We start from the raw sequence: 10768 nt of genomic DNA on the forward strand, positions 1-10768 counted from the left end.
CGATCCTTGCTTGATATTATAACCTTAGAGATGATAGTGCTTTCAATATGATTTTCCTTATTTTGTAGATCAGGATTGTTGCTAGGGTTTCAACTTTCTCCAACTTGATGTGATCTTCATTTTCAAATCATTCGAGTTGTCTTGTTTTGTAGACATATTGATGAGGGTCTTGGTGGCCTTTTGATGAGGACTGTGGAGACACACGTTCTTGCTATTGTAGACTATCTCCTTGATTGTATAGACAAACTTGCTGATGTAGACTGTTGTTGTAGATTTCTAGGCTTTGATCAATATCAAGGTTTGTTTCTTTAATGCAGACCTTGATTTCCTTTAGCTTGGTTTGATGCATTGCTAGAAGATTGATCCTTGAAATATCGCTTTTCTTCCCTTCCTTTGATTGTAACCATAGCTCCAAAACCATGTTGAGGAATCTAAGAAAAATGTAGTTTATATGATTCTTCTTCACATGATAACTATTTGTGAGTTATTTTAACTTTTTTCTTATTAGCACAATCTTATCTTGATACCATTAGTACGTGTATTTATTATTTCATCAAACAATTACCAAAATACAAGAGACAATAACACAAGATGTTGGCTTTCTGCTAGGATCCAAATCTCTCCCTCTTAGAGAGGAAAACCTGAAAAAAAATATTCTTATAGCCATTCCAATTGACGAATACCAAGACCTTGACCCTTGACCTATTAGGACAATCCAAGAACAAGACACCAATCCTCTTTTTCTTCATTTTTGAGTTCATCATCACTGGACCACTCAGATTTTCCTTGCTACTGTCATCACTAAGAACATTATTGTGCGTCTACTAAGATACTCATTATGGCAATGAGATCATTGCTTCTACACCATTACTCCATATTCACATAGATCATTGTTGCATCATCTCAACTGCACAATCATTACTATGTCATCTTGTTGCACTACCACAAATATCTCCTTGAGACCATGGTTGTGACTATACTTAGATCATGATTGTCTCTTGATGATATTCCGAGACTTTATGATCCTCTCCATCATAGATACATCAAGACTACGAGATCAAGATTGTGACTGTGTATAGATATAAGCCGAGACAAAGTATGACTAAGGTTCTTCATATGCATATCGAGACTATAACTTCTAAGATAGTTGTCATTGAAATTGAGAAGAGACCATGACCATGAGACTGTTATATCTCACTGTCATCATCACCGAAGATAGCAAAGGTATCTGAAGTCCTTTTTCCCACAAAAAATCCTAGAGAAACCCGAGATTATGTGTCACTTTGCTTGCATGAGATTTCATAGATCTTATGTGAAAATGTCACTCTGCTTATCACCGAGATACTCTACATTACTTTGCCATCGAAGTTTCAGAGTGATCCTAAGTTATGTCCTCTTGTGATTACTCCAACTGCGTATTTATAGGTTCTAGGACATGTATTCAAGCTGACGTGAACTTACTGAACCGTTGCATCCTTTTATTGATCTGACATGTCATCTATATATACTTTGAAGCTGACTTGACTGTCTTTCACATTGTTTTGCTGGAAGTTTTCTTCTTTCGAGGATGGTGCTTGTCTTGGAGGGCTACTTGACACTAGGTTGATGCATATTCATGCTCAAGAAGAGCCATTTAAACTGAATTTGATTCTCTGACTTTCCTAGACCTATGAAAAGGGCAAGAAACTCATTCTTATAATTTAAAAAAATAATATTTCTTTTTCCTGACAAGTACAAAGTGTTGAAGTATGGCAACAAGAATATTCCAATTTAATTTTTCCTTGAATTAAATTGTGAACTAAAACTGAATTTATTCTTAATAGTGACTTGGAAATAATTAATTAATTTATTTTAAATTAATTAGTTGGATAAATTCAAGTTAGAAGTCTTTCTGAAGTCATGCAAGAGTTATCCCGTAAATTAAGGAGATAAGATTGAGTTATATTTGAGTTGTAATTAGTTAACTCAGTTTACTGAGTTAAGTCCAGTTAAATTGGTTCCAAACTATTTGAGGAACTAATAAAGAGTTAATAGTTAGTTGATGCATGCATGCACTAAACTAGTGCTACTCCAGTTAACTGAAGATTCCCTCATTAGAAACTCATGCATGTCTATTCTAAGCAAGACCCAATTGAGATTAAAGTCAAGGAAAGTGTACTATCAGTTACATGTGTTTTCTCAAAGAGAAAACTCATGCATTCGGTTGAGGATTCCACAGCTTTGGAGGAGATCATCCATTGGGTAGGAGGGTTTCCACTTGGTTGAAGGCAGATCGTCCACAAGGAACAACGCAAGGAAATAGGAGCTTGGAGGGCAGAGTGGAAGGCTAGAGAGAAGCCAAGATTAGCTGTGAGCATCTGTGAGGATTGTACTGAGAGCTAGCTAGCTGTGAGAGCTAAGGATTTGTATAATTCCTATGTATTTCCACATGTATGATAATACAATAGTGTGGGGTTTTTAGCTGAGGATTTCCCCAAACTATTTTCATGTGTATTGTGCCATTGATTCTTCTTCTTTTGGTTATATTATTTAGCTCGATCTTTAAGCTTCCAAAAATTGGTAGTAGAAGTAGGTTATAGTATTTTGATTTGATTTATATTGCATTATCGAGTTAACCTACCTTCAGATTATCTACATGGTATCAAAGATGTGAAGAGTATAATGAGAATTCGAATTCGAATTTTCAAGTTCAAGGTTGCAGGTGCAAATCGAATTCATATCATACTTCAAGGTTGGACAATGGAGATCTATGGCTTGAGACTCGAGTATGCCTTGGAAGGTACTCGAGTTACATAGCATGGAAAGATAGAATGGAGGTTGTATTAAAAGACAATGGCTTGAAGGAATTCATTTATCAAGAAATCCCAAAGCCAGCTTCAACTAATGCACAAGAGTTGGCTGAGTGGAAGAAGTGTGTGGCGAAGGTGAAACGGATCATCCTTGAGGGAGTTTGAGACCATATTGTCTCGAGTCTCCATGGGAAGGATACTCCATTTTCAATGTGGAAGACATTGAAGGACCTCTACCAAAATAGTAGTGACCAGAGGAAATTGGCGCTCAAGGATAAGTTTCGAAGAATCAAGACGGAGAAGGGCGATACTATTTCCACCTATCTGAGCAAGCTCACCACCTACAGAGATGGGCTTGGCAGTGTGGGAATAACTACTGCCGATGATGATATGGTGAGCCTCACTCTCCTTGGCCTTCCAAAGGGTTGGAATAGCTACCAGGACACCATGAATGGAAGAGAGAAACTATCGGATTGGGAATGACTGTGGTTGGATCTTATGCAGGAGGAGATCAAGAAGAGCACACGAGATGGTTCTTCATCCAGGAATGATGATGAAGAAAATCTGGCCTTAGCAAGTAAAGCAATGAAAGGGAAGGGGAAGGCTTCCCATTTCAAATCGAATTCTTCGCATGGAGGGAAGAATGTGACATTTCTAAAGTAAGATGCTTTAATTGTCACAATATGGGAAATTATGTGACTAATTTCCCATCGAAGAAGTCCAAGAAGGGATCCTCGGAAGGATCGGAAGGTGAGGCATTAGCCTTTCAATTTGAAATGGTCTTTACCCTCATCGCATGCATGGTGTCATCGATGATGGGTTATTTCTGGTATATTGACAGTGGAGCCTCATTCCACATGACTGGTGATAAAAAATTTATCCAGTGCCTTGGGGGAGAAAGACCTCAAGATGCAGATAGAGATGGGTGACGATGGAAGGTATAGTGTTTTAGGAGTGGGCATGGTTTCTTTTCAGAGGGAGCATGGAGCTCCTCTCACCTTGACAGATGTGATGTATGTGCCTGGACTAAAGAAGAACTTGGTATTGGTTGCAATGTTGGAGGACAAAGGCTATGATGTTGTCTTCAGTAAACGAAAGGCATTCCTAAGACAGATAGACACGGGTCAGACCAAGAGGATAGGGATTCGAGTGAAGAATCTTTATAAACTAGAGGTATATGGTTGCTCAAAATTGAGTACAAAAGAATAATTGGTGAAAATCCAAGACATTGGCAAGTTGTGGCATGGGCGGCTGGGCCATTTGCATCATGGGGCTTTGAAGATAATGCAACAGATATCTAGAGGACTTCCCAAAGGTAAAATTGAGAAAGTTGACACATGCAAAGGTTATACCTTGGGAAAGTACACCAAGTCTTCCTTTCATGATCGAGACAGTCGAGCAGAGGCTATCTTAGAGCGAGTTCATACTAATTTCTCTGGAGCATTCTTTACGGCATCCACAATGAAGCAAAGGTATTATGTGATTTTCACTGATGACTATTCTAATAAATGCTGGATTTATTTCATGCAAAAGAAGGACCAAAAATTCACAAAGTTTTGTGAGTTCAAAGCTTTGGTCAAGAAAGAGTCAGAGAAGAAGATCAAGGCCTTGTGAATCAACAACGGTGGAGAATATGTCTCTCAAGAGTTTAAGGACTTGTGTGCAGCGGAAGGAATTAAATGACAGTTGATGACACCTCACAACCCACAGTAGAATGGGCTGGCCAAGAGGAAGAATAGAACTATTGTAGGGGCAACATGGGCAATGATGCATGAACAAGGCCTACTACTTCCCTTGTGAGCTGAGGAATGCAACACAGTGGTCTATTTGTAGAATAGAATCCCACATCGCACACTTGGGATGAAGACACCAGAGGGACTAGATGTGGGTCACTTTAGGATCTTTGGCTCATCAGTATATTTCAATGTGACAAAGGATGCATGGAAGAAGCTTGATCCGATAGCAGAGTTGGGGATATTTGTGGTGTACACTGATACACCTCACAACTATAGGGTGTACTTACCTACCAGTCAAAGGACAGTGTGTAGAAATTTTGAACAATAAACACTTATTCACATAGATTATCCCGATTATACACTGTTGCGGAATACATGCATAATACATAACCTCCTCTATGTTGATCATCAATTTAGCGGCATTAAAAACAACGAAACATCAATCGCATGCGCACATTAACACAATATGTAACACGGGGAAAGCATACAGCTGAAAACCCCCAACTATCTGTATATTATAATGATTCAGAACATGTGATAATACATAGTACAATACTCCTCACAAGTACTCAGTACTATCTCCACCTGTTACACACAAACTAGCTCAGATCTGAATCAATCACTGGCTCAAATCTCGTCTTCTATTTGCCTGCCTCCACTGTGCAATCTTGAATGAGAATAATGATGAATGGCTGATCCAAACTCATATTTACTTGGCTGAACCACGTGAGAAAAAACTACAATTTCCTTGGTATTGGCCCACACTGCACAGTCCTTATTGGCATAACTCAATCCCATTGATTGTGCAAGATCTCATGCACAACTGATAGTCACAACTCACCCTTTCACTTACCTCTAACACCTGTCTCTATTGATCTGTCCATGCACTGAGTTAACTGATGTATTCTTTAGTTGCTTTATGAGTTAATAATTAGTGAATTAATTAAAAATCAACTCACACAACTCATCACTAGTGTATTCTTTAGTTAGACTAAATACAACTAGTTCAACTAAGTCAAACTGAACACAACTCCATCAACTCCACATCCAACTCCACATAACTCACATGCATGAGTTCTAACTGAAGTCCTCTATGCAATAGCTCAACTAACACATAATAAACCACGTGATTCCTTCTGTCAGCTGCATGTGCCACATCCATAGCTCGGACTAAAGTTCTCCAAGAGAATAAGATAATGTTTAGAGTCGAAATATTACTAAGGGCTAATAATATTTGACTGTTTCTATTTTTAGCGTGGCAGTCTAAAAATAGACTCTGATCACTCCGTTGTGAACCAAAAACAGAAGTCCATCTATTTTTCCCAACATGACAAGTCATCCATAAACAACATCCTGCAACTCATAGACCATGATCCATATGTCTAAAAATAGACATAGTTTAAAAATAGACTTTGCGCCAAAAATAGCCTATGGGCCCACTTGGTGAAGGCGACTCCTTTCCACTAAGCTCCATCATCTTGTTGCATTTTCAACACTCCATCTCAACAAGATTATGGATTATCTGCAACCCTTATCCTGCAACTCTTGAATGTTCTGCATGCAACACATTTTCTCGATCCACTTGCTCCAACAACACTTGGAACAAAAACACTCCCAACTCACCACTCTGTGGGGCTAGGAACATACTCTGATGCTGAAGCTCTACCTGCTGCTGACAAGTGCTCCCTCTTTGACATCTGCACTACTGCGACATATCCATGCATCTCGCACCATTGCACACCTCTCTGTGCCACCTAGCACTGTGTAAAACACTTGTGCCTCTCACATTGCTGCAGCCTGCTAGCTATGCGCTATCCTAGGATTCCCTACATTGTCACTCTCTCTGCCGCTCCATCCACATCTATCTCTACCCAATCATTTAGTTCCTGCTACTCCAGATCAGGGCTCATGTAGCAAGGTCTCATCCAAGAGGTTGGGTACCTCAAGGATCCTACCGCTCCTCCTTGGGATGATCAATCCACATCACCCCACCTCCTGCCTAGAGGTATGGCCGCATGCAATCCCTCAGCCCACCTGGCTTGAAGTTTCCCCCTACTGGAAGTCTCTGCATGAGTAGATGTCTCTACTCGATCTCCTCTCAGCTTCCCTTGTTGTGGATGCTCCACAACCTCTTGAAGCTGCTGCACCAATCGTGGCTCCTCCACAATTGTCTGAGACTTCTTCTGGCTCTGCATGTTGAGAGGTAATATACCCTCCCTCTCAACCACCGAGTCTCCATCAGTTGCCTCACTGCTCAAGGCTTTTCATGCATCTACATGCAACTAATAAAGGTTCCTGACTCAAACCCCTATCTTCTGGGTTTCTCCAGTTGTCTTGCTGCGTAGGAAATCCTTTCCCTCGCTGAAGACAACATCATATCCCTTGTCTTCTAACATTGCCACAGAGATAAGATTCTTCTTCAATCGTGGAACATGCATCACTTCCTTCAATCTGAAGGGTTTACCAGACTCCCTCTAAAAGGAAATGGTACCAATACTGGTCGCACTGTATGTACCGTCATCATTGATCTCGATGTGCACTCCAAGATCTTTCTCATCGAGATCAGAAAACAAATCTCGATCTCCTGTCATGTGAGAAGACACACCACTGTCCAAGAACCATACCTATCCCATCACACATGATAGCAAGCATGTGATCAACAAAAAATCCAGCTCAAACTACGAGGCTAAGGCCTCTCCCGCTGCAGATCCAACAGCTTGCTTATTTTTCTTCTTCTGCGGACAATCTATGGCATCTCCATTCTCAGCTTTGATGTTTCTAAGTTTATCGTTGAGTGCCATTCTACCAACTCAAAACTCAACCGCTTCTGATCTAAAATTCGTGAGAACAAAGTATTTCTCGTACAGAGATTGACTGTATGGGCTTTTACTGGATATTTCACCTTCCAACAGAAGGATGAATCCAGAGGCTACCTGGCCCGATTACAGACTTTGCCTGAAGAAATAAAATGTAAACAGTTATTGAATAATAGATCTGATGATCAATCCCGCTTTGATATCCTGTAGAACTTTTTCTACAAATCAACTAGCTTCGATGCCATGTAGAAATTTTGAATAATAAACACTTATTCACATAGATTATCCCAATTATACACTATTGCGGAATACATGCATAATACATAACCTCCTCTACGTTGATCATCAATTTAGTAGCATTAAAAACAATGAAACATCAATCGCATGCGCACATTAACACAGTATGTAACCCGGGGAAAGCATACAACTAAAAACCCCCAACTATCTATATATTATAATGATTGAGAACATGTAACAGTACATAGTAAAATACTCCTCACGAGTACTCAATACTATCTTCACCTGTTACACACAAACTAGCTCAGATCTGAATCAATCACTGGCTCAAATGTCCTCTGTTGTCTGCCTGCCTCCACTGCGCAATCCTACATGAGAATAATGATGAATGGCTAATCCAAACTCGTATTTACTTGGCTGAACCACGTGAGCACAAGCTACAATTGCCTTGGTATTGGCCCACCCTGCGTAGTCCTCATTGGCATAACTCAATCCCATTGATTGTGCAAGATCTCATGCACAACTCATAGTCACAACTCACCCTTTCACTTACCTCTAACACCTGTCTCTGTTGAACTGTCCATGCACTGATTTAACTGATGTATTCTTTAGTTGCTTTATGAGTTAATAATTAGTGAATTAATTAACAATCAATTCACACAACTCATCACTATTGTATTCTTTAGTTAGACTAAATACAACTAGCTCAACTAACTCAAATTGAACACAACTCCATCAACTCCACATCCAACTCCACAGAACTCACATGCATGAGTTCTAACTGAAGTCTTCCATGCAATAGCTCAACTAGCACAGAAGAAACCACGTGATTCCTTCTGTCAGTTTCATGTGCCACATCCGTCACTTGAACTGGAGTGCTCCAAGAGAATAAGATAATGTTTAGAGTCCAAATATTACTAATGGATAATAATATTTGATTGTTTCTATTTTTAGCCTCACAATCTAAAAATAGACTCTGATCACTCCGCTGTGAACCAAAAACAGAAGTCCATATATTTTTCCCAAAATGACCAATCATCCATAAACAACATCCTACAACTCATAGACCATGATCCATATGTCAAAAAATAAACATTGTCTAAAAATAGACTTTGCGCCAAAAATAGCCTGCACGCCCACTTAGTGAAGGCGACTCCTTTCCACTAAGCTCCATCATCTTGTTGCATTTTCAACATAGTGGTTCACAGAGATCTCAATTTTGATGAGGAGAAGGCCATGTGATTTTCCCTTGAGAGGGAGCTCCAACTACATGCTGTGGAGGAAATGTTGGCTCCTAAGGAGGAGGAGCCTCATACTGATCCGGAGCAGCTACATGCAAAGGTTCTAGGAGTGGAGACATCCACACAAGAAAAGTCTTCCAGCGATGGATGGAAGTGCACAAGAGAAGCTAACAGATTGTTGGAGGATGTGAGAGAGAATGTGGGAGCACCATCTTGTCAACGTAGATAGAGGAATGTGTTGATACCAAGCCATATTCCTTTGAGGAAGCAGTGCAGTAGTTGATTTGGGTTGATGCTATGGTGGAGCAGTATGACTCCATAGTTCGTAACAATGTTTGGGACATGGTTATGAGACTAGAGAACAACTCAGTTGTGAGTTCCCTTTGGCTTTACAAGGTAAAGAAACCTCTTGATGGTAGTGTGGAGAAGCATAAGGCAATATCAATTTCCCATGGCTTTTCGCAAGTCAAGAGGATCATGTTGTTGCAGTATATTTCGAAAAAGGAGCAAGATGCTGACATTTTGACAAAGGCAGTGTCAAATTGTAAATTCGAGTTCCATAGAGACAGGATTAGGGTCGCAGATAATCTCTTTCTTGTTGAGAGGGAGTGTTGAAATATGGCAACAATAATATTCCAATTTAATTTTTCCTTGAATTAAATTGTGAATCAAAATCGAATTTAGTCTTAACAACTACTTGGAATTAATTAATTAATTTATTTTAAATTAATTATTTGGAGAAATTCAAGTTAGAAGTCTTTCTCAAGTCATGCAAGAATTATCCTTTAAATTAAGGAGATAAGATTGAGTTATATTTGAGTTGTAATTAGTTAACTCAGTTTACTGAGTTAAGTCCAGTTAAACTAGTTCCAAACTATTTGAGGAACTAATAGAGGGTTAACAGTCAGTTGATGCATGCATGCACTCAACTAGTGCTACTCGAGTTAACTAAAGGTTCCGTCATCAGAAACTCGTGCATGTCTATTCTGAGAAAGACCCGGTTGAGATTAAATTCAAGGACAATGTACTATCAGTTGCATGTGTTTTCTCAAAGAGAAAACTCATGCATGCAGTCAAGGATTTAATCCTTGAGGATTGTGCAGTTTTGGAGGAGATCATCCACTGCAAGACAGTGTAACGTAGGTGTGAAAACTATGAAAAACTCACTAGGATTAGCACCTAGATACCCAGGGAAGAAAAGAGGCAGAAAAAAGTAGAATGAGCTTTTGATGGAATGTGGAAAGCTAATGATAGATTCAGGTAAGATGAAAGACCTAACCAATTACTCCTTCACAAATCTTTAATGATGAAGTTCACTTCTTGGAATATTAGGGGTCTAGGTAGTAATAGGAAACAAAGATTACATAGGAACATAATGAAACAAGAAGCTCCGGATATGATTTTTATCTAGGAAACTAAATGTTCCATTCAGAAAATTAAAGAAATATATAGCAAATGGCTCAATCGATTTGAGTTTCTAGAATTCAAGAAAGAAAATAAAGCAGGAGGCATACTAACTCTTTGGAACCCCCAAAATATTGGTATAATAGATGCTAAGGCTTCTAGAAATTATTTATCAGTGGTTATTCAGCCTGTGGGGGATAGGGAGACCTATCTAGTCCCAAATGTGTATGGCCCTCAGAGAACGGATGATAAACTTAGGTTTCTAGATTCTCTTTTGGATCTCAGAGAGAGATATGTAGAGATACAATGGATTATGGGTGGGGACCTGAACATGATCAAATCAATATCGGAGAAAAAAGGGGGAACCAGAACTCTAAACAAAGACTACTTAGCTTTTCAAACTTTTATGGAATATATGAAGCTAGTTGACATTGTTTCAAGTAACGGTCTCTTTACTTGGAACAATAAAAGAGGAGGAGAGTCTCAAGTAGCCTCAAAGTTAGACAGATTCATCATCTCAGAGGATCTTATGCTCAATGATAAGG

The sequence above is a fragment of the Pinus tabuliformis genome, chromosome 7 (genome assembly GCF_031772625.1).
Source record: "Pinus tabuliformis cultivar Carrire ecotype Pingquan chromosome 7, CPIR1, whole genome shotgun sequence".
Lineage (NCBI taxonomy): Eukaryota > Viridiplantae > Streptophyta > Pinopsida > Pinales > Pinaceae > Pinus > Pinus tabuliformis.